General features: G+C 40.0%; 2 long non-coding RNA genes across 7 annotated transcripts in view; one reads left to right on the top strand and one right to left on the bottom strand.

Annotated features, from left to right (window-relative positions):
* LOC104685672 overlaps positions 1–24,743 on the bottom strand; it is a 320,409-nt gene that overhangs the window by 60,800 nt on the left and 234,866 nt on the right. The window lies entirely within an intron of this gene.
* LOC109143806 lies at positions 1,769–23,993 on the top strand. The gene is made up of 5 exons (XR_002044177.3): positions 1,769–1,857; positions 2,415–2,564; positions 3,220–3,358; positions 3,561–3,664; positions 16,448–23,993. It is a non-coding gene; the product is annotated as an uncharacterized LOC109143806 (long non-coding RNA).

Genomic DNA, 24,743 nt, shown 5'->3' with positions numbered 1-24,743 from the left:
GGATATGAAATGGTGCTTCTCTAGCATGAAATTCTTCAGCTTTCAAGCAAAATATTTTCCTGTTTCCTGTTGGGATGAAAAAGAAGGCCTTTAAAAGTTTTATGCAAAATACCAAAAACTCAGGGGAGACTGATGCAGTCCCAGTTAAAAAACCTGGTGGTCAGTGCTCTCATCTGATTTGGACTAAAGACTTGACTAAGTTTCCACAGCCAAGAGAATACTGGTGAATAAAGGACTTCTGAAATCTCTGTCGGAAGAAATTCTGTCCTGCAACAGAAAAGTCCTGGTAGAAGTCTAATCAAAATCAAAATCAAAATCATGGCATTTGTATAAAGATATATATGCATGGGAATGAAGGAAAAATTCAATCAAACAGTGCCAGTTTTCGTCATTCCCCTCACCAGAAGCAAAGCAAACATTCACCCCAGATGATGAGACACTTGAAAACAAAATAACACAAAGGAAATCCTCCTCAAACCCAGAAAGGCAGCAGCTACACCCATTTCTACCTCTACTTCTGGTATTCTGATGTGCAATACCCTTGACTTCCTAGATTAATAAATTAACAGGCAGAAATGGTTACATTTTTAAATGTTATATATAAAGATTTTCAGATTTTACTCATGAATATTTCAAAGAATTATCAACTCAGCTAAAGGCTTTCAAAGTTCAGTGCTTAATATACTTTCTGAACAAACAAACAAACAAATCTGCCTTTCTGACCTTAACTCCCCAGAAGGTCAGGACTTCTGAGGAGTTAAGGAGGAGCACCTCTGCCCTCTCCACCTGTGCAGCCCCAACAGAAAGCCACTACCTGAGGCTGGTTTTGCCACCAGGGCATTAATGCAGTACCACAGAGATGCCTTTGTAGGATACTGGTACCCAAGGAGAGGAAGGTGAGGCACCTCTAGGCAGCAAGGCCCTCGGTAGAGGGGCATCAGTGTTTAACAAGGCAGTGCAGAGCAGTGTGTTTGCATGCTGCACTGCCAGGACTGTCCCAAGGGCCTGGGACACAGCCCTACCCACAGGGGCATGCAGGTGATCCTGACACCCATGTGGAGCCCCAGCATACGGCACAGCTGCGCCCAAGCCAGGAGTGCCGAGGCCTCTGAATGGTGGGGAGCCCATTGGCGCAACAGTGGATTGGGAAAGCTTGTTCCATCTACGTTATACTGAGAGCTGGCATCTGCCACAAGGAAACATGGTGACTTTTGACAGGCAGAAGATATACTTAGAGCGTTGAAACCTTTGAGATGCTCTGACAGTTACATCTACTTCATTTTTTCAACCTTTATTCAGACATATATGCAACAAGATTTCTATTTTTTTTAATGAAAGCCATCATAAGGCACCAGAGCTCTTAGGCCTCTATGACTTATTCCAGACCTGGAAACACTGAGCAGAACCGTTTTTTAATGTGCAAGTGATGACCAATATCACTCTGTATCATTCAAACTCTAAATAAGACTCACAATAATTTAAATAGAAAATTCATTAAAAGTACTGCTACAATTTTAATAAAGGTATTGTTTCTTAATAAAAAAGCTAAATGTCAGAGTGTAACTATTGTGATGACTGTACAGTTTCCACATTATAAATAAAATACATGTGTTTTCAAACAAAGACTAGAGCATGCTTCACATATTTCTTCAGTTGTTGCCTAACATATCTGGAATATATTAAAAAGTCCTATTCAGCTGTAACTCAAGCAATGCACACACTCCATGAAATACACACTCTTTGTACAGAGGACTAGTGTGCACTCAGTATCACTTTTTCAAACGGACACAATTGCTGTGCGAGTGACACAGAACCCAGCACAGACACACCACATCGCATGTTTGACTCTTGCATTAGGTAAGAACTCCTCTCCAAAATTCAATTTTCTTGGCTGAGTTCTCATTCCAAATATTCTCCTTAAAAAGTACGGTTTGCTACCAGCACAGTTTGCTTTTTCTATTCTGTTATGACAGCTTTACTCAACCTGAGGTTAATGACGCAAAACTGGAACGACAGAATTTCTGTAAAATAATGACAGTAAGTTTCCCTTGTTCACAGGCTGTTCATTCATACCCTTCCAAGTCAATGACAAAGATTCCATTGATTTTAGCAGTGACAAACTGCTACCCATATGAAACACAGGTTTTGACCCCATCTTTAGAATGCATATATATTCTTGGAGTAACATATTTCTCCACAAAACTTTGGAAAACAGGCTGTAACAAACTACAGAAAAATGTCTGTCTTTACCTCTCTGGGGAAATCACTTAGATGCACAGAAAGACACAAAGACTGTAGGGATTTGCTTATTTGCATATGGAGATGTTTGTCCTCAAATTCAATTCACAAACAAATCACAAATCTAAAAGGAAGTGAAATACCAATGTGATTAATCGTATCTTGTTTATCTCTAGCGCACCCTGGGAACACAGATCAGCAACATATTCCCCTTTGGGCTTCATTCAGCCTCCTTTGAAAAACAATGAAAGATGCCAAAGACTTCAGTGGTGAGTTGAAATTGGACATATGATTTCTGAGATGCAGCTAAGAAGTCAGGACTTCAGGTAGGGTTTGTTTCTTAAATAATTATTTGTACTAAAATAAAATCTTACTTCCACTATATTTAAGCTAAGAACACCTTCAGTATTCAGTCCTGGGAGACTCTTTACCCTTGATCAGAATAATTCACCTACTCACAAATAAGATGTAGTAGAGAATAATTCTCTGGTCTTTATCAAGAAAAAAGACTAAAACTGCTGCAGACTTTGTAAGTCTGACATAAACATTTATTTGTTTCTTTCAACAGTTTTATTACTTCCTTGTTATTTAACTGCAAGTTTCTTTAACAAAGGGAGCAAATACTAAAGTGCTTTTGTAATAACTGCAAACTTTTAACATTAAATTGGCAGAAACAATCCATTTTTAATAAGTCTGTCTTAGTAACCTTGTATTTTGACCCAAGGTGAAAGGTGAAGATTAAATCTCTTCCACCTTTCTGAATGCAGCTGCTGTGCACACAGACTTTAATTGATGTGAGACTCAGCTTTGTAACCCAAGCCCATCTCCCGCCTGCAGCACTGAAAACGTGCGATTCAAGGCTCAGTTACTGCTGATAGCAGGGCCCTCTCAGCTGACGGTGTGGACAGGAGAATAAAGTCTTTGTCACTATCTATTCTCCATCAGAGTGACTTTTTTCTTCTTCATAACTCCAACATTTAGGTCAGGCCTATAATGGTGGCCTCTCAGCAAGCAACGATATAGAGTAAAGCAAACTGAAAACTGAGATGAGCAACCCCTGGGTGAGCAAAGTGGTGATGCTGAGCAGAGACCCACCTGACACACCCTAGGCAACATGTGTGTGAGTTTCTGTGGGGAGAGGGGTTTGGACAGATATGATTCTTTTTACTTTCAATTCTCTTTTGCTCCTGACAAGGAGATCTCAAATCTGAATTCCTTCTTTTTCTCCCTAAGTGCAAATACCTCTACATTAGGAATAAAGCTGTTGGTCTTGGAATCATGGCAGCACTAACGAGGTAATTCTTTGGTTTTTTTAACCATAGCCTTGACTGCTTGAACAACATTAGTACTCTGAGTGCTGGCCTAGAAATGTCTCTCTGAAATCAAGGACGAAATCAAGACACAGTAATAGAAACTGGCAAAACAGGTAAGGTTACTCCAGCTTTTTCTAAACTTAAACCACATCTGCTGATATACAAGAGTATCTAAAAATATTGGAAGCTAATCAAAACCATTTAAAAAGTCTAACTTGAATGTGAATAAACAAGTAGAGACTTGCTGAACTGTGCTGCGCAGTCCTCAGAGGCTTTGGATATTGCCCTGCTTGGGGGTCTAGACCCAAATCAGCATCTCTAACACATGGCAACCAAACACACTTGCTGAGTTTAGATGGAGGACCACTATGTCATTCACATATTGGACTTATCACTTCAAAACGAAAATGAATTGGTTTTTTTATATTTACTGGCAAAGACAAAAGTTGTACAATAATATTTCCACAATACCACATTAATGTTTTAAATAGGAGACTTTAAACTTAAGATGTATTATATATGCATGACATAAACAATCTGCATTGCTTGCACCTGAAAAAGAAAGAATCAAAAAAGACCCAAATGAACCCCAAAACCCCAGAGTAGAACCAAAGAACAGCATGTGCTTCCAGTCTAGTTTTCCAAGTCATATCTTTCTGGAAGGTCAGCTTATTTTAGAGAAACTTGGCTTCTATCACTTCGTGATTTTAATTCCAGCATTTGGCAAAATTTAGTTTTCTAGTCTCTGGCTGAGTTCAAAGGTCCAAATTACAAAAGTGAGGACTTTTTCCTACCTCGTGCCAGGGCCAGGTGACAGCAGTGAGTCTGCTCTGGGGTTTCCAGAGCACCTGACTATATGTGTAACTAGAGAGCATCACATTTAAAGGCCACTGTAGTATAAACTATGCTTGACATAGGGGACATTTCTGAAGAGTCTCAAACCACTCCAGTGGTCTCTCATCCCCTAAGACTCCAGACACTTTCACAGAGCAGCATTTCCAGAGGATCGCCAAATGTTCTGAGGCTTAGTGTAGGCAGTTTAGAGAGTGACTGCATTTTTTTTCGCCACTGTGAACAGAACCATTTTAATGTGAGAATTACAAGCATTTTAAGATAAATCACTCTCCAATTATGCCTTATTTTACATTATACATCTCAAAAGAGAAAAAATTAAAACTGAACTTCACACCTCTGAGAGTTAAACTCATGAGACAAGATAATGAAGAAGCCTAAGGATGTTGAGCTTTTGCTAAGTGCTGCTGGATTCAGCAACGTTTTTAAGGGCCCTAGGCAATCAGTTTGGTCACTGGCTTTGTTAATACTTGCCTCTTTTTTGGACAGTGGCAGGAACCGTGTCACTTAAGAACCTGAAAGACCTCGGAGAGAGGTCTTTGAAACAGTGATGGAGTGTTTGTAAAACATCATTCCCATGCAGCTGGCAGGTATGTACCAGCACCAGCTTGCAGACACAGCTGGAGCCTGGCCTCTCTCTGCTGTCTGCTGCTAGTTGGATGATCATAATTATGACATCAAAGTTATCGCTCCATGAGAAAATACACTTTGGTTTTTCAAAGGCTGTGGCATTTTGTGCACTACAATTATCCCCCACAGCTTCCTCAGACCTAATTGCCAATCAATACCTGATTTTAGACAGCAGAGATTGGGGTTTTTTTTTTAAGGCAGAAAAATATCTTTCTAAGGGGCTCTGTAAGAAGAGTTATATGAAATATAACTTACTGTATGAGTTGATTCCAAGTGACTTGCTAATTAGGCACCAAGTCATCTGTTAATAGAAGTAATTACAGAGGGTTCAAGGAATCATATTATTAATCACAGCCTGAAATCTGCTATCCTGCAACGTTATGCAATTGGTGATGTACTGTCTACAGAGGCCAGAGATGGAGGTGAAGTGAGTAACGTAGCACCACTAACCTAGTCCTAAATTACCTCCTGAGCCATTACCAGCATCAGCTAGTATCTGAATAAAAGAGAGGAAGAAAAAATAAAAATAAAATCACTAGGAATATCTCTTATTTTAATATAAAACCTCATTCAGGAAATAGGCTGAGGTTGCAGGGGCATTAATATGTTACTGTGTTGAACTCAGGATCAGAAGGCAGCCAGTTACAGAAAAAGAATTACATACCTATAGGGTATAATATAGTCCATTTGTCAGAGAAGTTTTGCATTTAAAGCCATAGCCCACTACAGTGCTGTTATGTGGCACAAACTAGCTTTATTCAGACCAAAATTTTCAGATTCCTTTTCTTTTCCAAGAGATGTAATATGCTACAGGACAGGATTTAATTCACAAGGGTCCTAAGTAAATGAGGTGCATAAAATCAGAAAGAACCTACTCACTCATTTTTCTCCATTCCTTACACTAAAAGGGCAGCTTGTTTTGTACTCCACAGGGTATCATCTTTAGGGAGGAAAAAATTCTTGAGGAAAAAAAAAAAAATTGACCCATCTTCTTTTTAGTACAAAAATATTGAATTAAATGAGAAGGTGGGAGTATTTTTACAATTCTACTTGTACTAACTGCAGTAAATTGAGCCTTGACTTAGTTTCCATGGACTTAATTCATTTCTCTTGATAAGGGGATCCAGCAAGGTTCATCATCAGTTTGTTTACGGACACTGTATGTTACTGAAGAGAAAAATCCCATATGACTCAAATATAGCTTTCTTATTATACCTGCTCCTCTCTCTGTTTATTTGGCTGAGAAAAAGTGACTTGTACTGCAGATGCTTTTGAGCAGTCCACATCACCTCTGAACACCAAGGGCCAAGGCTGTACCAAAGCACTGGTATAGTGAGACAACAGCTGGGAGAGCATTAGTCTTGCTCTCTCCAAACTTCTGAGCCCTTTCCCTGATGAGAATCAGTTTGCTCAACTGCCTGTACACCAGAAGGAAAAGAATTACCAGCAGGTGTACTCTTAACCAGCTTATGACGCTTGCATTTCTCAGAGCAGCAAACCATGCCCAGTCACTTACGTTGTGCACAGCTTACAGACAGGAGTCTCTGGACTTTGCTGTTGACACGTGGTACCTTTGCAACAGCAAGGGCAGGGGATACTGAGAAAAGAAGGAGAGTGCCAAGTGCTGTCCTCACAGTTGCTTCGCTACAGCAGCTGGTATGGTCAGGCTGATAGGCTTGGTAGAAGAAGAGACGTCTTTAAGGATTGAGCAATAAACAGGGTGATAAAGTCATTTTGGACAGAGACTTTGAGGTGACATCAAGGCAAGTGTAGAAGAAATTGCCAAGGGGAAGGTTAATTATGCATCTTCAGGAGCTGTTAGTAGGTTTGATAGACTAGAAGCAGAATCTGAGGTCCTTCCAACCCGTTAAACAATGTCTTACCAAGAAGGCCTAATTGAATAAGATTTGAGATTGGTGTTGAAGAAGCTTCTGCTGGACCTTACTGCCTCACAGATCCTACGAGGGCTCAAAAGGACTCAAAGGAAGACAACTGCAATCAAGGGCACTTACTAATGATCAGAACAGCACAAGTAGATAATGAGACTTGAGTGGGATTCTCAGATACCTAAGAAACAAAAATGTAAATTTTACTCCATTTTGCAGATTACAGGTTACTTTTGAGGCAGATAGAAACAATCATATACCCTCTTTTCCCAGGAAAAAACAATCCTCACTGAATAAAAAAGGGAGTAAATGTAAAGACCAGATGTTATCCATAAATGTGGCTCTGTATGATTTAAAATCTCTCAGTTTAACCTAATAAAAAACACTTCTTAGAATTTCTTAACCCTGAGATAAAACATGTGTGATACAGAATGTGGAAACTTCCAACCAATAAACATTAATAAATTTCTGGTATATCAAATTCATTTGGCTACATAATTATTTGCCATGCCATACAGAGGGAAAGACACTCTCTTTATTCATCCTGTGGACCCAGTCCGCAGATTAATTTAATGCTTGTCTCTCAGTGGGAGTTGTCTGTTTAAAGTAGTTTTGAGGGTCTGGGCTACAGCTCTCGGCTCTTCATTGACTTAAAAAATGTGGTGTGGCTGCTTTATGCAGAAAGGGACTTTAACCCAAAACAGCATCTTTGTAAGAGGATTAGAAAAATTCCATTCTTTTAATGACTGGCTAGATGCTTGCTCTCCTTTACTTAATACTCTTTGTCTGTTATTCTTAATTATCAACATAAATGCTTTAAACCAGTGTTGTAAATAATCTGTCATTTTATCCAAGTTTTTGTTGAATGGGTCTTTTGAAATGATCTGATTATTGATTTCTTTAGGAGACCATTCAGTTAAATTCCCATGCCTGCCCACATTACAGCCCTTCTGCTGCTTTTGGGAGGTTCCTCTAAGACGCATGGTGGTGAGTTTAGCTTAGCGCTAGTCCAGGCAAATCAGGAACTTTACTGGATGGGAAAGATGTGCTTAGGACTACCAGTAAATGCTGGCACAAAACCTGTTTTTTAATGTCATTAGTGATACCTAGAAATTTTTTCCACTTTTTTTTTTTTGTTCCAAACACTAATGTTTTTGCAGTACCTTGATAAAGATGAAAACTTTTTCCCTCAAAATCTTGGATACTAATCAACTCCCTTGGATCCTAAGTAACTTAAAACTGGTATTGGACATCAGCAACTAACACAGCTCCTTAAAAAATCCTAGCTGAGGACTAAATTTCACAGCATTACTATAGTCCTATGTTATAGGATAGTGTGCGATAACAGGCCTTTTAAAACAGCCAAGATATATTTTGTAATTTAGAAAATTACTCTGAGGAACCATTTGTCAGTTTAATGAAAATCTGAAACTACAGGTTTGCATAATAGAATTAATTGTAATGGCTCTGCTGGAATGATTTCTTTCAGATGGGTTATTTGAAGGGTTGAAAGAGGGATTTCACAGCTGAAAGAAAGAAAGGATTTATCCTAAGACTCATGTAAGCAAAACACGTTTAAATTTCATAATACAGTGCCTTTGACTCTGTGGGACTATTGTTTTCACATGTCTTGAGATGCAGGGGATACTTCTATTCACAAGTCTATTCAAGGATACCTTGAAAGAATTCCATGCCCTCCTAATGCAGGTGTTCATCACCCACAGATGGCAAAGGAGTCAGTGCATTTACTTATTACATTGTGACCTTATAGAGTTACAAAGAGTTACACGGGGTTGTGTCACATCCTTGCCAAAACGGAGCTATAGAGTAAGGAGAAAACCTGTTTCTAAGACAGGGGAAAGATTCAGGTCTCAAAAAGGTGAGATGGATGCAAAAAAATATTAAAAAAAAATATATAGCTCAGAGTGACAACATGGTCACCCAGAAAGCTGCCAGGAATCATCAGTCTCTAAATTTAAAACATCTTTTCACAACAGGGGTGGTGAACTTATGGGAGAAAATGAGTCTTGATAATCCCCATGTGTAAGTTTGCTGCTTAAGCCCTCAAATAGCACTGTTATTAGCAGCGCCTTACACCCTTCATTGCTCAATATTAACTTCAGAGCACAATGTGTGTGTGTATGGTGGTGGGGGGATTCACAATACTCTGGGCTGGGGCTCCCCCTACCCATATGATGATTCCCCTTCTGTCCTTCAGATAGAAGGTCATTTCTATTTCTCATTTTATTTCTTTCACTGCAGCTGGAATGGGTTTGTCAACCCATTGGTGGGGAACAAAAACATATTCTGACAATTCAAGAACATCCCAGTGCCAGGTCCACATCAAAGTCAGGCTGAAAAAGTCTTATGAAACAAATGTTATTATGAAGCACTGAAACAGAAGAGTTCAATTCCATACAGCTTCTGCTCTCACCAGCAACTTCTTGGCCAGTGAGCTGTGCCCGTGACTGGAGAGTGGCACTTAACAGACAGGAACAAATTATATGGACACAGATGCAACAGCACATCTGATGCACTGAGAAAAGGAGCAGGTGTGATGAAGGTCCCAAAGCTCTGACTGAAATTGCAGCAAATAAACAGCTACAGTAGGTAGAGTGACATGTGTAAAGAGCAAGAGGCAGCGCAGTTTGATATCTTTGCCATAAGGGCTAGCTGGGCCAAGTGACAGCTCATATCCTGGCCTCTCACAGCTGCAGTTACCATATTGTACCCATTCTTCCCCTAAAATACTGCTGAGTAGTCAATATGCAAACACTGCTGTTTGGATTCATGGCAAAAAGCAGTTTTAAGTGCAGGGACTACCAAAGGATATTGAAATACAAATTCTGTTATTGTTATGGGACTAATTCCCTACCCCTTGGATTGAAACTTTCTCCATGTTACATAGACTTTGATTATACTATACAAATATATTTTTGGGATGTGCAGTGCTGCTCTCTGGCCTGTTGTAATGAAAGTGCCAATGTGTAAAGTAAGGTGTTTACTTGCCTTCTGCTACTTGGGCTATAATTTTCTCTAGGGGAAAAAAACATTAAATCACATTTCTGAACTAGAAATCTAAACTGTTATTATGGTTATAGCCATAACAACACTAGAACTATAAGAACTCTAGCCACCTCCACTATACGATTTAAAATAAAAGCATAATTATCATTGTCTTCTGGTAGCTAGGTAGACAATTACGCATTGCACTTGTGCCACTTGTAATTCTACACAATTTGTTCCAAATCTGTTATTTGACAAGTGTAGGAAAGCATGGCCAGTGGCTGGTATGCAAGGGAGTGTCTTGGGAACTGCCATAAGGTAAATAGATGTGAGTCCCTGGCCCAGAGGGCCACGCTGCAGAAGCTGAGCAGTGTTAAACACAGCGTACTTGCCAACCTGTGAGCCACATGCAACTTCCTCCCTCTGAAGCAAACAGCAGTGCTCAGCAGACCTCAGCTGCATGGAAAGTATATTTATGCCCAAACTGTTCTCCCAGAAGAGCACAAAATACTGACTCGAAGCAGCTTAACAATAAAGCAATGACAATAATAGGACATTATCCTCCTTAGCACAGTTCCGCAGTTAGAGAGTGCACTTTTGGTTCAGCTGCCTTCTATAGGAAAAAAAAGGTTGCCTCTTAGATTACAATTTACCCTGTATTACTTTGTTTATAACATTTCTCCACCCTCCATGCCACCCAGAGTGAAAGAGAGTTCATGACACTTTTGATGTGTATTTTACAAAGAGTGCATTTTAAATAAGCCAGGGAGGTTAACTCAAGATCCTTTAATCCCAGCATATATCTTTGTTAAGGAAACAGAGACCAAACCATTGAAACCCCAGCCAGAAAACAGGTTTGAGTAAATCCCTCACCCTGAAAAAAAGGGAAAAAAAGCCATCTCAGACCAAATTCAGTGATGTACATTCAGATTCTTTCTGCAAAAACTCCTCAGTGATGACCAAGGGGAGAGTGCCCCTGCCAACAGGGGCTGTGACTCTCCTGCCCCAGCAGCAGCCTGGCACAGCAGACCAGGATGCTGTGCCCTCACAGGCTTGCAGAGCTTTGTGGATGCCTCGGGTTACCTCTCACCTTCCTTCTGCCCCCAATAGGCTCCCAACATGCCACCTCGCAGAGGAGGCCATGGGATCAGCACTAGGTCTGACAGCAGAGCATCCCACACCCCTCAGGCAGCTGTCTGACAGGAAAACTTGCAAAGATGAACAGGTATCTTTGATCAGGACTGACTGAAATTAATTAGCCTGTCCCTCTTCCCTGTTTCTTTGTACTATAATGTTTTTTCACTTAAAGGACACCAATTTTTATGCATGTAAGTAAGTGCTGCCCCGGGTTGATGTTGACCCTAAGCCCAGGTAAAACAATCCATTTTGGTTACAAATGACCTCCTTTACCTTCACTGACAGCTAAATGTCTGTCTCCTACTCATGAAGTGAAAATGACTGGGCTAATGGGCTGACACTGTTGTGTCTCTACCTGAAGAAGAAGGATTTTTAGAGCCATCACAGAGTCTGGTCCAGTTAAACGCTCCCTAGGATCCCTTGAAATCTCAAAATCTCCTCCTTCTGTATTTTCCTCTATTTTGGAACCATCAGTCCCAGGGACGATCAGGGCATAACTGCACAGCAAGCTGAAATGCTTTGAGTCTCCAGTTTAGTTATTCTGCAATGTTTCTTTTTTAAAATAAAGTACCATAAATACTGAAACTAGTAGCAGACAATGCAGGAGAATAAACACCTTCTCATACGAAGGACCACATAAACTTACATTTAGCTTTGGGAAAAGAGGAGGGTTTTCTCTGTTTGACAAAAATGAAAACAAATTGGTTTGGGGGGAATGAAGAAGAGGAGAATTTCTCACTATTTTTAAACAAACCTCAAAACATTTCAACAGATATATCACTTTACTCATAGAAAGGTTTGTTTTCTGTAAAAGGATCCAAAACCAGTTTTACTGTCTTTGATTTGTGATTTTTTTCCCCCTGGCATGGGCTTGGTCATTTTTCTCTGAACTATAGTGAAAACACACATCAGTTAAAATAAATATGTCACAAGCCAGAACTGGATCTAGTGATTGAGCACAAAAAACCTAACATTTCATAAAAAGGTTTTCAAGCCTTTTTAATAGAGACCATTTCTAAGCAATAGCATTTCTTTTTTTGTTCTTTTATGTCAGCCTGGAAAAAAAAAACATGGAGAAAACAGTAAAAAAACCAAGCAGTATATAAAATATGATAAAATAGATGGTAGAGGAATTTATCCTCTTTTGGAAAATGAACTAGGCTAAAGTAAACTGCAGTCTCTACAGGCTAAAGTACTTGAATTCTTAGAAATATTTGCATGCCTAGACGTAAGCTCTTACCCTCTGCTCTGGGTTTGGTAATTTTTCCCATCACAAATGATATGCTGCCAAGATAAGATAATACATTTTCAATATAGCTTCCATGAATTGCTGATTCAATCTTTGATTAATTAAAATGTTTTAGCAATTTAATTTATATTTCACTGGAAATCCAGCTTGCTCTTTTTACATTCTGTTTCTCCTAAGAAATGTCACTGGTTTGGTGTGACTTATCTTTTTTATATCAGAATGCAATTTCTAATGAGTCTTTCTTTCCAGTAACTTTGCATTATCACTATTTTGTGGTTTTCCAGAACTGATGGGAAGTGTTTACAGTAAAGAAATACTACCCACTTAAAGTAGCTTTGTCTGTCTGGAAGTTGTGCACTGTACCATGTTACACTCAACCCCAAAGGTTAGCAAGGGCCAGACTCCTTCAAGAGCCAGGAAACCCAGGAGCAGCTCAGGGTGATGATTTCTGGCACGTTGTCCTCCTGCCAGGTGTGCAGCAGGGAAAAAAGCCATTATAACTTTCTCAGGGTTGCAGATTACTTACTGCCGTTTGCCAGAAGCATTTACTAATGGCATCACAGTTTCTCCCATAAACTGAATTAACCTGCCTGCAATGCAGCTTTACAGGAAGAGCTCAGAAATTCCAAACACCAGGAACATACAGTGGGGCAAAGGACGTCAATTTCAAAATGCAGAAACAGCAAAAAGCATAGACCTCAAAAATCTCACCTAGAATAAGATCTTTCATCCCCCTCCCTTCTCAGTCACCGGCTCAACCAGTGGCAGAACATGTACTTGGGGAAAGGCAAGTAAAACCAAAATACCAAAAGTACCAGAGAGGCTTTTTTAGAGATCGTTCTTCCCTGCTACTAAATAGCCAGTTTTAGGAACAAAGCACAGTGGTGACACCAAGTTGAGGATTTTTGGATCCACATCTGAAACAACAGAAGGAGCCACATAGGGCAGGATAGCTCCATGGAGGAGAAGCAGCAGAGGCAGGGAATGGACTATGTAATTTTGATATTGGAGTGATTTTTGACAGCCATTTGTACTAAATTGGAATGAATTTCCTCTGATACAGCACTACTGGATGGATGGATCTCTGATAAGCTGGGATGGCTTAAAAAGACTGACAACAAAACTGAAATTATCTGCATCTCTTGCCACAGCACCTGAGTCTTTTCCGCACTTGTAAGCACGTCATGGTCTAGGCTCCAATGTCCCTGGTCTGCTGACCTGTTCTAGGTCACACAGGTCCTATGTGCATTGGACAGCACTGTGTATACACCACCCAGCAGCTGAGAAAATTCTACTGGAAATAGGCCTTTGCAATATCTGACTAGAACCACTCAACACCTGACTCATTGGATCAAGTGTACATCCTCTATCCAGTGATGAAGAAACCCCTCCGCCCTCGATTTCATACAGGGGCTCAATAAACCTCCTTTTGTAGGAAAAAAGTTCCCAAAAGCCCAATACCCAAGACTAAACCCAGAGCTTTCAAAACAGCCCTTACCCAGGAGCATTTGCTTTTCTTCATTATTACTGTGCCTCTACTTTCATCTGGAGGTCTGTGTGTGGCCTTCATCTAAATTCTGCCTTTAAGGATGAAAAATAGAATTTTAAATATTTGTTAGTTAAGGGCCCCCACTGTCTTTTTAAAATATAAATACACATATCCTCTTCAGAAAAATGACAAATTCATGTTTGCATCAATGATTTTCCTTCCTGCTGTGCCCCCTCTCCCCCAGTCCTTCAAGGAATTTTGTCTAAATACTCTCCAAGGGTTTTCCCTGCTCTTGGCATGCATATGAATCTCCTATTAGTGTCAGTGAGAGTTATGTCTGCATATTGTAAGAAGAACAGATAGCTAAATAATTCATTAGACCCTACACACAAGTATGTTTTCCTTGATGAACAGTTACGATCAACATTCGTGGAAAGGTCCATTTCTAAATATTTTTAAAAACTAGCCACGTGTTTCAGTTATTAAGACTCTGCTTACAATGTAAGTGATTTAAAGCAGAGAAGTGTGGGCAGCAGAGATTCCTGAAGATTTTCTATGGCAGCATCAGTTACTGATGCTGACACAGGAAAAATACGGGGGAAAAGGCAATCAATGGGGCTACATTTTTGACTTGACTTAATTCATTAATATTTGAAAACAAGTAAGTCTGGTTTGCCCCAGGGACTGGTAATAGGATACAAGCCTTTCACCTCTAGGTCAGTAGTTCAAAGCCAACTTTGGGCAGTACTGACTGAAAGTCATTACTATCTATCTGAACACTCTTCAAGAGTATATGTAAAATAAGTTGGTGGTCTCTGTTTATTTCTTAATGGCTAAGGCCCTGATTCAGCAAAGCTCTTAAGCATGTATTTAATGAGAAACAGATGTTCAAATCCTTTTGAATTTAAACATCTGAATACAGTTAAGCACGTTCTGAGCAGCCTCACCAGCATGGGCAGGCTGGAGCACACCCAGAGGAAGGTTTGCTAAATGAGACCCTCAGTGTGTCAGTTGTTCGTGCACACACAAATAGAGGGAACAAGAAAGCCAGCCCATTTCCCCTTCCCCAAATAATATTACCCACATGCTGCACTGTATGCTAATAATGGCACAGCAGAAGAATGAGACTATCAGCCAGAAAAGTTCCCCCTTTCATTCACCCATACTAATGAGACCAGGTGGGGAAAAAATGTTTGCATTGCCATTATAAAACAGAGTATAAGGCCACAGAACTGTACTGCCTTTCTTGCTCCCCAGCCCATCAGCTTTCACGAGCATGGAATGTGCTTTAAAAAAGAGTGCAATAGGAACGTGGTATTTACATAACCTTCCTGTTGCTTATTCATGCATGTGCTGTGCTAAAAAATGTGTGCACATATGAATCCAGTCTGGAAGAATGCAAGCCTCATAGCCCAGCTACATGCAGTATTTATCTACAGGTAAAGGCCATTTCTTAAAAGTTAAGGCTTTTCAAGAAGGAGGTGGGGGGAAGTTACTTGGGAATTTAATGATTTGAGTGCTTATTTGTATTTGAAAATCATTAGGAGTGGCATCTGAGTAGAAGTTTTTAAACACTCCTGTTAAAGCCGTCATCTCTCTGCTAGATTAAATACCTTCTAAGATTACCAGTGGATCAGATTTGTTTTGCTTCTTTTAAAGAGAATTGTATTCTGGGACTTTTCCATGGTGTTGCTGCATATTGTCTTGCACGATCAAGGTCAACTGCTGTGAAATTAAAGCTAGTGTTTCAAACCACAGCAAGCTGAGAAAACCACCATTTCAATACCATGACTGTGTGCTAGTAAAGCAAGTAGAATTTCATCAGCTACAAGTGCTGCTCCCTGTCCCTAAAGACCTCTGCAATGGTGTTAGCTGTACAGCCCAGTAAGTCCTCTCACAAAGAAGAGATGGTCCCAGTACTGCTGCCCTTCAGATGAAATCAGTGGAGTGAATTATATCATGGGACTGAGATCAACATCTAGAGCAGCTTTCGGTAAATCTTCTGACAGGTTTTTGCTTGAATTACAAAGAGATAGCCTGCAATCAAATTGGTTCATAATGAAATGATCACGCCCAATTTCCTGAAGCTTAAGCAACAGTTTTCCAAATATCTAATCTCAGAAGATTTCTATCTCACAGCACTTCGGGTAAGGTTTTAATAAACATCCTTTACTAAAATGCATGAAACCTCTGGCCTCTATTAAATTTCCCCATTGCTAGTGGAAAATCAATGTAAAAAGTCATAATAATCAAATCTTTGCCATGACTAAGAACTGTTCAGCCTGCGGGAATTCTCAGAAAACACTTCCTATAGCATGAATGCTCACTCTTCTTCTGGAACAATCAAGAAAGGCTATTCCAAAAACTCCTTCTTCACTCGGTAACAGGATGCTTCATGCTGATCCCTGTTTTGGGACTCTTTAGTGCTTTGTTAAGGCTCTCCAAGACAAGCTCTGAGCTCTTGTGTTTCCAATGAATGTACAGAATTCACCCACTTCTTTCTTTAATCATAAGGTATCTACAGTTTTGATTATGATAACTATATTATTATACAAACATAGTCATTTCAAACTCTGAATGATTTCAAAACAATTTACATTGGCTGGTTTTTGATTGTCTCAAACTCATAAGTTTTTGTTCTTTGCAGCCTGTGATCAACTGCTGACTTTCATAAAAGACTAACACAGCAACTGAACAGAATACAAAGTAAGTGCCTGCCACCCTGGCTGAACTGGGAAACAAATCACTGTTCAGCCAAGAGATGCTATGGCTCTACTCTCATTTTGCACAGCTCTGTGCTAGGAGAGCTCCATAACTTTGTGAACAGAGTTCATGTTTATCTGGGAAGCTACTGCCGTGCTCTCAGGCCAGAACACTGCTTCTGCTCCTTTATCCCAGGGACTTTTTTGTTTTATTCGCCATAGTAACCACAGGAAATTACAAGTACCACCAAGACACACCGATGATAAATAAAGATTTGGAGCTGCCTTTCCTTTCCCTTTCCCGTTTATGGGAGAGCTTTATCTACTATGACAGTAACCGCCAGGAGAATCAGCTTCAGTCCAGTCCTCCAGTCCTATATTGTATGTTCAGCTTTCCTGAGAACAAAGAGGAGGTCCTGGTTCATTATTCAAAAATGCTGTGACTAAAACTCAAAATAGAAAAGAAAGCATACCAGTAGGTGCTCAATGAAGGAAACACCTGCTTTTCATTTTCCTGCAGTGTTTAAATGAAGCAAATTAGATAACCCAATTGAGGACAAAACTTTAAATCCTGGTTAAAAATCAGAGCCATGTTATGCTACCTCAGACTGACAAGCAGAGCAAATGCATGTTTGAGTCAATTTAATTTTTGGTGGTTCTTAATTAAGTTTAAGAACTCGAACAGAAAGTATGCTATTACCTTCTACCTGATAGAATTTCTAGTGTCTTGCTGCAAGTGTGTCACACTAAAATGTTTTTATTACTTGCATAACAGAACCACCCCTTACACTAGAGGGGGGACTTGCAGGATAAGGCGTTCTCCTTGAAGCGGTGTGTGGTGTGGGGCAGACCTGCAAGAGACACCCAAGCAGACACCCTGGGAGAGGCACATCCATGGTTCTGGCACACAGTTTGGTCTAACCCGCAGTGATGAGCAATAGCCTGCACTGGCTCAATCCACTGACACACACAAGCAGCTCCTGGCAGGCAAGCAGCTCCCCAGGAACAGGCTTAGTTAATCTACGCAGCTCTACACTGCGCCATGGAGACAGCTTGCAGTAAGATATGAGCAAGATCCTTGCCTCAGGGAATTCCAGCATCCTTAAACACTTACAATTGTCTAACAATGCCAAAATACCTCTGAGGTCTCAACTTTTAAAACATGAGCAAATAAGACAGATAAAGCCCCGGATGAAAATACATTCAAGCACATGCACAGGAGCCAAGAGACTGAAGAACAAAGGAGCCACATTTCCATGACTTCCAAGCCAGTGCACAAACTGCTGGGGCAATCGAGCTCTGCTGGTATTTCCTCTGAATTCCATTCAGCCCCTACCCCAAAAGCTGGAAGCAGGGACAAGCCATATGCAGGAACTCCTCAGCCTGTGGAGCAACACTGGGGGTCCTGTGCAGCTGGTCCCAGCACTTCTGCAACCACAGAAGTACCATCATAGCCACCAGTGAATTAACGCAGCAGCTGGACCCCTTGTTTCCCCAGCAGTTTGCCCCCACAAGCCATAAGAGGTCCTGCAGTCCCCATGGCTCTAGGATTTGCAGTGATGGGGGCAGGCAGGGAGGTGGCTGAAGCCCTGCACAGCCAGAGGCTGATGCCACTTCCTCAGCAATGGAGGAGAAAGGGGCAGACTGAAGCACAGCACCATGGATTGGTGCAAACTCCACAGAAACCTCAATTCTCAGGGGCTGGATGCTGCAGAGTACGAAAGTTGCACATTGGTGGGCTAATCTTTTACTGTTCAGTGATGCAGTTTAATGTTCTCTGTGTTTTCCTTTTGTGCTAAGTGGGGATGGGGGAAAAAAATTAGTTTGACTTCAGAGATGTGCATTTTTCATGTTTTGGAGGGGACATTCCAAACTGGAAAATTTCCAACTAAAAAGAAAAATATATATGCATCAGTAGTTCTCCTTCCCCTTCCTCATAAAATTTGGACCATTTTCAAATTTATAAAGAAATGTGGAAAAGATTTAAATATGAGCAGTTTTGCCTTTTCACTAGGAATATCTTGAATGACATTAGCTGGGAATAACGCAGGTCTGTGTGTTTTTCTTGGAAAGCCAAAATTCATTTACTACAGACCTTTGAAAACAACAACCGTGGACTCTCCCATCTCACTCCTTTCCTTCAGCATCCTCCAAAAGTTTCTAGATCCCAAATTCTTCTTTGGGTGTTTTCAGCAGGGTTTCTGTGACCTGCTTAGAGAAGGACCCCCTTTGAGGGTCTGTGGAGGGTTGGCTGGCATGCAGGAATTCCATGCCCATCTTGCAAGGACAGACTTTTCCTCTGATAAGAACCATTTTGTTAAACAGAAGGGCACTTATGAAAAATATACTTTGTATGCAAATTTTCTATTTGAACACCTAAGCAACTTTAACCAACAATATTTTACAAAAAGGCACTTGTAACTTAAACTGACAGCCAGGGTTTGGAAAGAAACTTCTCTTTCATCTGTTTTTGCCAGTCTTTCAAGTTATATCTGCAAACAGAGCATAGAGAAAACATATCTCTAAATGTTTTATTTTGAAGCTCTTGCCTTCCTCCTGCCTGTTGGATCACCTTTACTATTAAATCAGACTGAATGCTCAGTGACTATCAGTACTGTGAGTCAGAGCTACCATACCTGCCCATAAACCTGAATTTTCCTGTCACTTGAATATAACAACAAAAAATGGTAACTCCATTAAAGAAAATAAATGAAACTCTAAAGAAATCACCCTGTGAAAACACAGAATTAGATTCCTTTCTTCAGGTTCTCAGAAATCAACAGCCTGGACATATTACCAAATTCAAAGAACCTTGCCAGGCACACTTAGTGCTCTACACTATCAGAAATCTCTACATAGACCAGCTGTAGGCCTGGAATCAGCTCAAGGGATATGAGAAGGTATGATTACACAAGATTTCTAATTCGACTTTGAAGATTCAGTAGGGATCTGATCCAAAGCCTACTGAAGTAAATGGAAAAAAATAGACTTATATCTTAGTTTAGACCTATTCAGTTTGGATACAGTTCAGAGAAGTACTCATACTTGGCAGCTGATGTAAACTAAACACATTAACCTATCATTAGAAAAAAAAGGTGCCAGAATAGATCTATATAAGGACAAATCTGTGAAGTATTGTTTTATGGTCTGTCTAGCTATTCCAGGATTCCAGCACCTTAACAGAGAGGTAAAACAAACTTCTGGTCTATTTATAAATGTGAAGCTTAAAGATCTGATCCTACCCTTTTGTCAATTATTGCCACAGATAAATGCAAGTCCACAAATAAGTAATGACTTTTTGTTAAATTAGTGCTGCTCCCAACACTACTTTCCTTTAATTGCTATTCCTTGACACTTCTGTTTGTAAAGGAACAAAGAATTTATCTCATTAGTGAGATAAAACTCCATGAACTCACACATAGCTTACTTACATATTTGTATTTAAGCAGCAAACTATAACAGAAATCGACTCTTAAACCATAGCACAGTATTAATTGCTAATTAGTTTACCATTATGACTGGAATGCCTTCTAGCATTCTAAGTCAGTTTTAATCCATATAAACAGCTAAGGAATGCTCTATCTCAAAACATGTAATTATGGGGGATTATATTACACCTCCAGCATTTTGGCAAAAACTTGCAATGGCAAAAGATATAAAGTAATACCACTTCTTGTGATTTCATACAAACAAAAAAATAAAGGCTCTTTATCACTACAGCACATTTGCTGTAGTGCTTCCCATTTTATTTTTAATCCCAGAGATAGAGGCTTTATGTCCCTCACAAAGTTTTTCATCTACATTCTCTTTCGTTCATGTCTCCCCTAAAACAGAATTTAGCAGAGCTGGAATTTATTCTCAAAATTTCTAAGACAATTTCTGTACATCACCACCATACATGCTACTTTTCTTTTAAACAAGGTTACACTTAAAAAGAAAATCCAAACAAACCAACGACACAGACCTTCGTTTTTTGCCAAGAATTAAGTGGCTGTTAGGTGCATTGTCTGCTGGCTGAAGAACAGCAGATTTAAGTACCAATCATGCTTACAAGTGCCATGGTTCTTTTAGGCAGAGCTCAATTTAAAACAAAGTATCTGGCTCGTGGGCATTCACCTTCTTTTTGAAAAGACACAACTGTTTGAAGCATTTATTGTGAGGGGTCTCAGCCACGGAGGTATAAAAGAGCAGGAGACAAACTTCACTTCCTTTCCTCAGGATAAATTACTGGCTTGAGACAAGAGAGATCTGCTCAAATATCTGAAATATTTACATCCTGGTCAACTCTCTGCCTTCCATAGGAGTAGAACCCTCACAAGTGGGCACTCCACAAAAGTGAGATGAGACAGGGAGAATGGCCACTCAGGAGCAGCAGAAAGGAGAACTACCCGCCCCTTTTGTCCTCCAGCCATTCAACCCACTCCTTTAAGATTTGTAAAGATGCAATTTCCCTGCAATTTAAGCCCCGGATTTTCCTAAGCAGATGGTGAATCCAGGAGTTAATGAGCCTGCTGACAGCCCACCCTGCCCTGGCGCTGGTGGCCCTCCCAGCTGTACCCAGCCGCGCTCAGTGTCTGCACACAGCTCTTCCCTGCACACCTGGAGCGAGGCTGCATTTCACCAACTCCCACCCTGCCCAGGGCTCACATCATTCCTTCATTCTGTTTCTTGCCTGCAGCAACCAACCAGTGTAGTTCTTGCTTTTCCTCAAAAAGCAACAGCTCTTGTTTTCAAAGAGATGGATGCTCTGCCCACGTCAGTACCAAGGGACTCTGCTGTCCTTTGGTGGTTGTGAGCTGCTCCTGTGGGCCCACAGAAGTGTCCCCTCACTTCCTGGCTGCCTTTGGATCTTCTTGAAATTAAGTAGAAAACTTGATTGTCCTTCTCCCCAGCCAACCCTTAGGTTTCTCATTGACTCTACTAATGAAAGCCCTGATTTTCAGCACCCTCTGCTGGGTCACAGCTTTCCAAGATGGCTCTCTTCTCTTTTCAAGCCCTTTAGAAGGGGTGCATTTGACAAAATATGTCAATATATTGCAATAAATGGATATAGTCAGCTTCTCCTATGACTTGACCAGTGAATGAGTAGAACTTTTATGAATTTTTTTAAAACCCTGTTTTCTCCTTTTCACTTTAACCAAAGCCATGGAAAAACTCCCAGACTGATGGCTTGAAGTGGATTTCTAGTGGACATGTTTTTAAATCCAAGTCTTTTGCACTTTGGCGACACAGTGTCATTTTCACTTAATTTTCCTGATAACCTGCCAATGAAGCCAAAAGTCTGTTTAGCAAAAGTGAATTAAAGTGCACCTTTCTCATCTGAAGAAATAACATCTGCTGTTCTAAAGATAACTTGTTATTTCTCATGGAAACAAGATATTTAATATCTGAATCTTGTTTGTTTTCATCAAAACCTGGAAAAATAACAATAAAGTGACTTATTTGGAAAAAAAAGTTTGTTTTTGAAGCACATGCTTCAAGAAATGTAAGATCCTGCCCTCCCTGCTCTGCTTGTCACAGAAGTTTTAATTTTGAATCTTTCAGTATTCCAGTATTAAACCTGATGAATTTGATTCCAAGTGTAAGAAAGTTCTTTCATCCCGTGAGTCATTCAGCTTCTCTCTGGATGGCAGTTTTACTGATTCAAAGCTTTCTGTTTCATAAACAAGCTCATCATTTTTCTGTGGAAAATCATCACCTTACAAATGGATCTTGCAAGGACTCTCTGCCAGCTAGCTTGTATCCCAAACCAGAAATTACAATGGTTTAGGCAAACATTTTTTTAAAATTCATTAAGTTAACCTAGAAGAAAATCCTTATAATCTAAATCAGTGGAGATTTAATGGAAGTCTGTGAATTTAGCTGGAAAGTATTTTTTTAAGCATTTGGCAGATTAAATTTCTCAATATCAACAAACCTCTAATGTCACTTAAGTCCTGGAAATAGGGTTTATTTGTCTTATGGATGAATAAAGCTCTCTCCCAAGCACTGGATTTCATTCTTTGTGAAACCGGTGTCTTATGCAGCACTGAGTGGATAACAAGGCATGCATTTAATACATAAAAATCAGAGTCATGAGACACTGAAAGTTAATTATAATGTAGCAGAGTTTAAGGGTCAGGATTAGCAGGCTAAGATTACTTGTCACTCTGAGTAAAAAGACCAGGGAAGAAGAGGTCCATCACAGTAAGGTAATAAGAGAGGGCATTAAAAGGACATTTGTGGAGACTATTTGCTTTGTTTCAGGTTTGTTTTGTTGCTGGGGGCTTTTTTCTTTGTTGAGTTTGTGGGTTTTTTTAAAGGAAAAATCTGCATTTGAAAATTGGTCGCAGGTATCCAAAATTCAGAGGAAGTTATTTGATTTTTGAACTTTAAACTTTGTCTTCTTGAAATCAAAAGCTTTAACTTTGTATCCTTTTCTTTTCCTGGCATTGGTGAAGCACACTTTCCCTCTCATATTATTTCCATTCCAGCCTTGTGCTATGAAAGGAAAAACCTTATGGAAAGAACATAGTGCCTTGATTGTCTCTATATACTACAAATAAAAAAATGGAACAAGCTGAGCAGCACTTGGGACTAGACACTTATTAAATATATGTTACAATGAGAAACAGACTCTATCAACTGTATGCTGGAGTGACATATCATTTTCAGATATATTCCACTTCCATGTCACTTTAGCAGCATTTATCACATCAATTGCTAAAAATTAGATTTGGCTGGCAAAGAAAAAGGTACAGAAGAAAGGTATTTGTCTTGGCTTATCCAGAAATCTTCAGCTGTTTGTATTTAGGGAGCAGAACTATTCAACGTGGGCCTGGTCCTCAAGACTGACCTCAGTTTTATATTCACTCCCCACTCTGGAAAACTTTCCAGTTGACTCCAGTGGATATTTTGCTGAAGTCTAAATTTAACTGAGAGCTAGTACAGAAAACTCTTCTGCACATGATTACTGCTGGTAATCAACCTCCTCAAAGTCAATGAGAATATTTACTTGAATTGTCTTAAATGTTCTTTGTAATCTTGAACAAAATTTTTTACCATGAGGTCAAGAACCTTTGATAATTCATCAGAGAGGAAAAAAATGTATCCCTCAGAAACCTTCACAGACAATTAAAAATCTTACAAAAAAAAATTCTTTTTTTTCTCCTTCACCCCCAAACCAAATAAAATGTAACTGGCTATGCACTGGCTACTTATAATAGCTGACATGGTGTCCTTAAGATACACAGGACCAATGACAGCCTTAAAAAATGAACCTTCCTTGCATACATGAGACATGCAGAATTTCTGGGCTTTGCTGCAATTTTGTCCAACTGTTCTCTAAAGTGCACATATGCTGCTCTTCCTATTCCTAGTCTTTGTGGTTAGATTGCCACCAGCCAAGTTTCCAAAATAAAATCTGAAATTCCTACAACAGACAAAAGTGTCCGGTAACACGGTCCAGTATAGTTAGAGATTAGACCAGTCAGTAAATAAAATAATACATCACTTATTTGTTACAGGCTGGGGGAAGCCAAGCCCAGGAGGTGGGGAGGATCAGCACATGGCTGCCAGACACCGCTAAGCCGGCACAGAGCGCTAAGTAGGGCAGCAGCAACCGAAATCAAAGGTTCACAAATTGGCAGGACACATTCTTTTGTTGCACAGTCACTGGTATTTGAAGGGTGAAATCCAAGCTGTGCTGAAGTCACCAGGAAAAGTCTCTGTGAGCCAGGACATCACCTTAATAGAAAGTAATTAACCTTGCTATTCCTGCCAAGAGTTTGGGTCTGTGGACAGCAACCCATTAAGCCCTGAAACTCGCCTGTGCTACAAGAGCAGTCTTTGCAAAAATGTGCAGAGCACGGCAGGAAGAAAGGTTGCCCTGGTGAGGTTTGCACACTGTGGTGGCTGCATGATTATATAGGAGAGCGTCTCCTTTTCCAAACCAATATCAATGATAATCAGCAGGGATGTGAAAAGAGATGATGAAAAATTACAAGAGGGCATTTCAAATTCAGTTTTGGCAGCAAGGAAAACTTGTAGCTTCCAACAGCTCTGTCTGCAGCATGGAAAGCAGCCCAACTCAGTGCACTGGGATCTGAGCATGGGCTTGAAACTTGTGCCCACATTTTAGGCACCCAATTTCTCCCCTGATGGGAAAAAACCCAGTAACAGCTAACTTACTGTATTGAACACTGTGTTTATTTCAAGAATATATTTCTCTTTGTTGGGACAAAAGACCTTTCAACCTTCATA

Source organism: Corvus cornix, chromosome 3, assembly GCF_000738735.6.
Source record: "Corvus cornix cornix isolate S_Up_H32 chromosome 3, ASM73873v5, whole genome shotgun sequence".
Classification (NCBI taxonomy): Eukaryota; Metazoa; Chordata; class Aves; order Passeriformes; family Corvidae; genus Corvus; species Corvus cornix.
The sequence above is the reverse complement of the archived record's forward strand: the minus strand, read 5'-3'. Positions and strand labels throughout refer to the sequence as shown.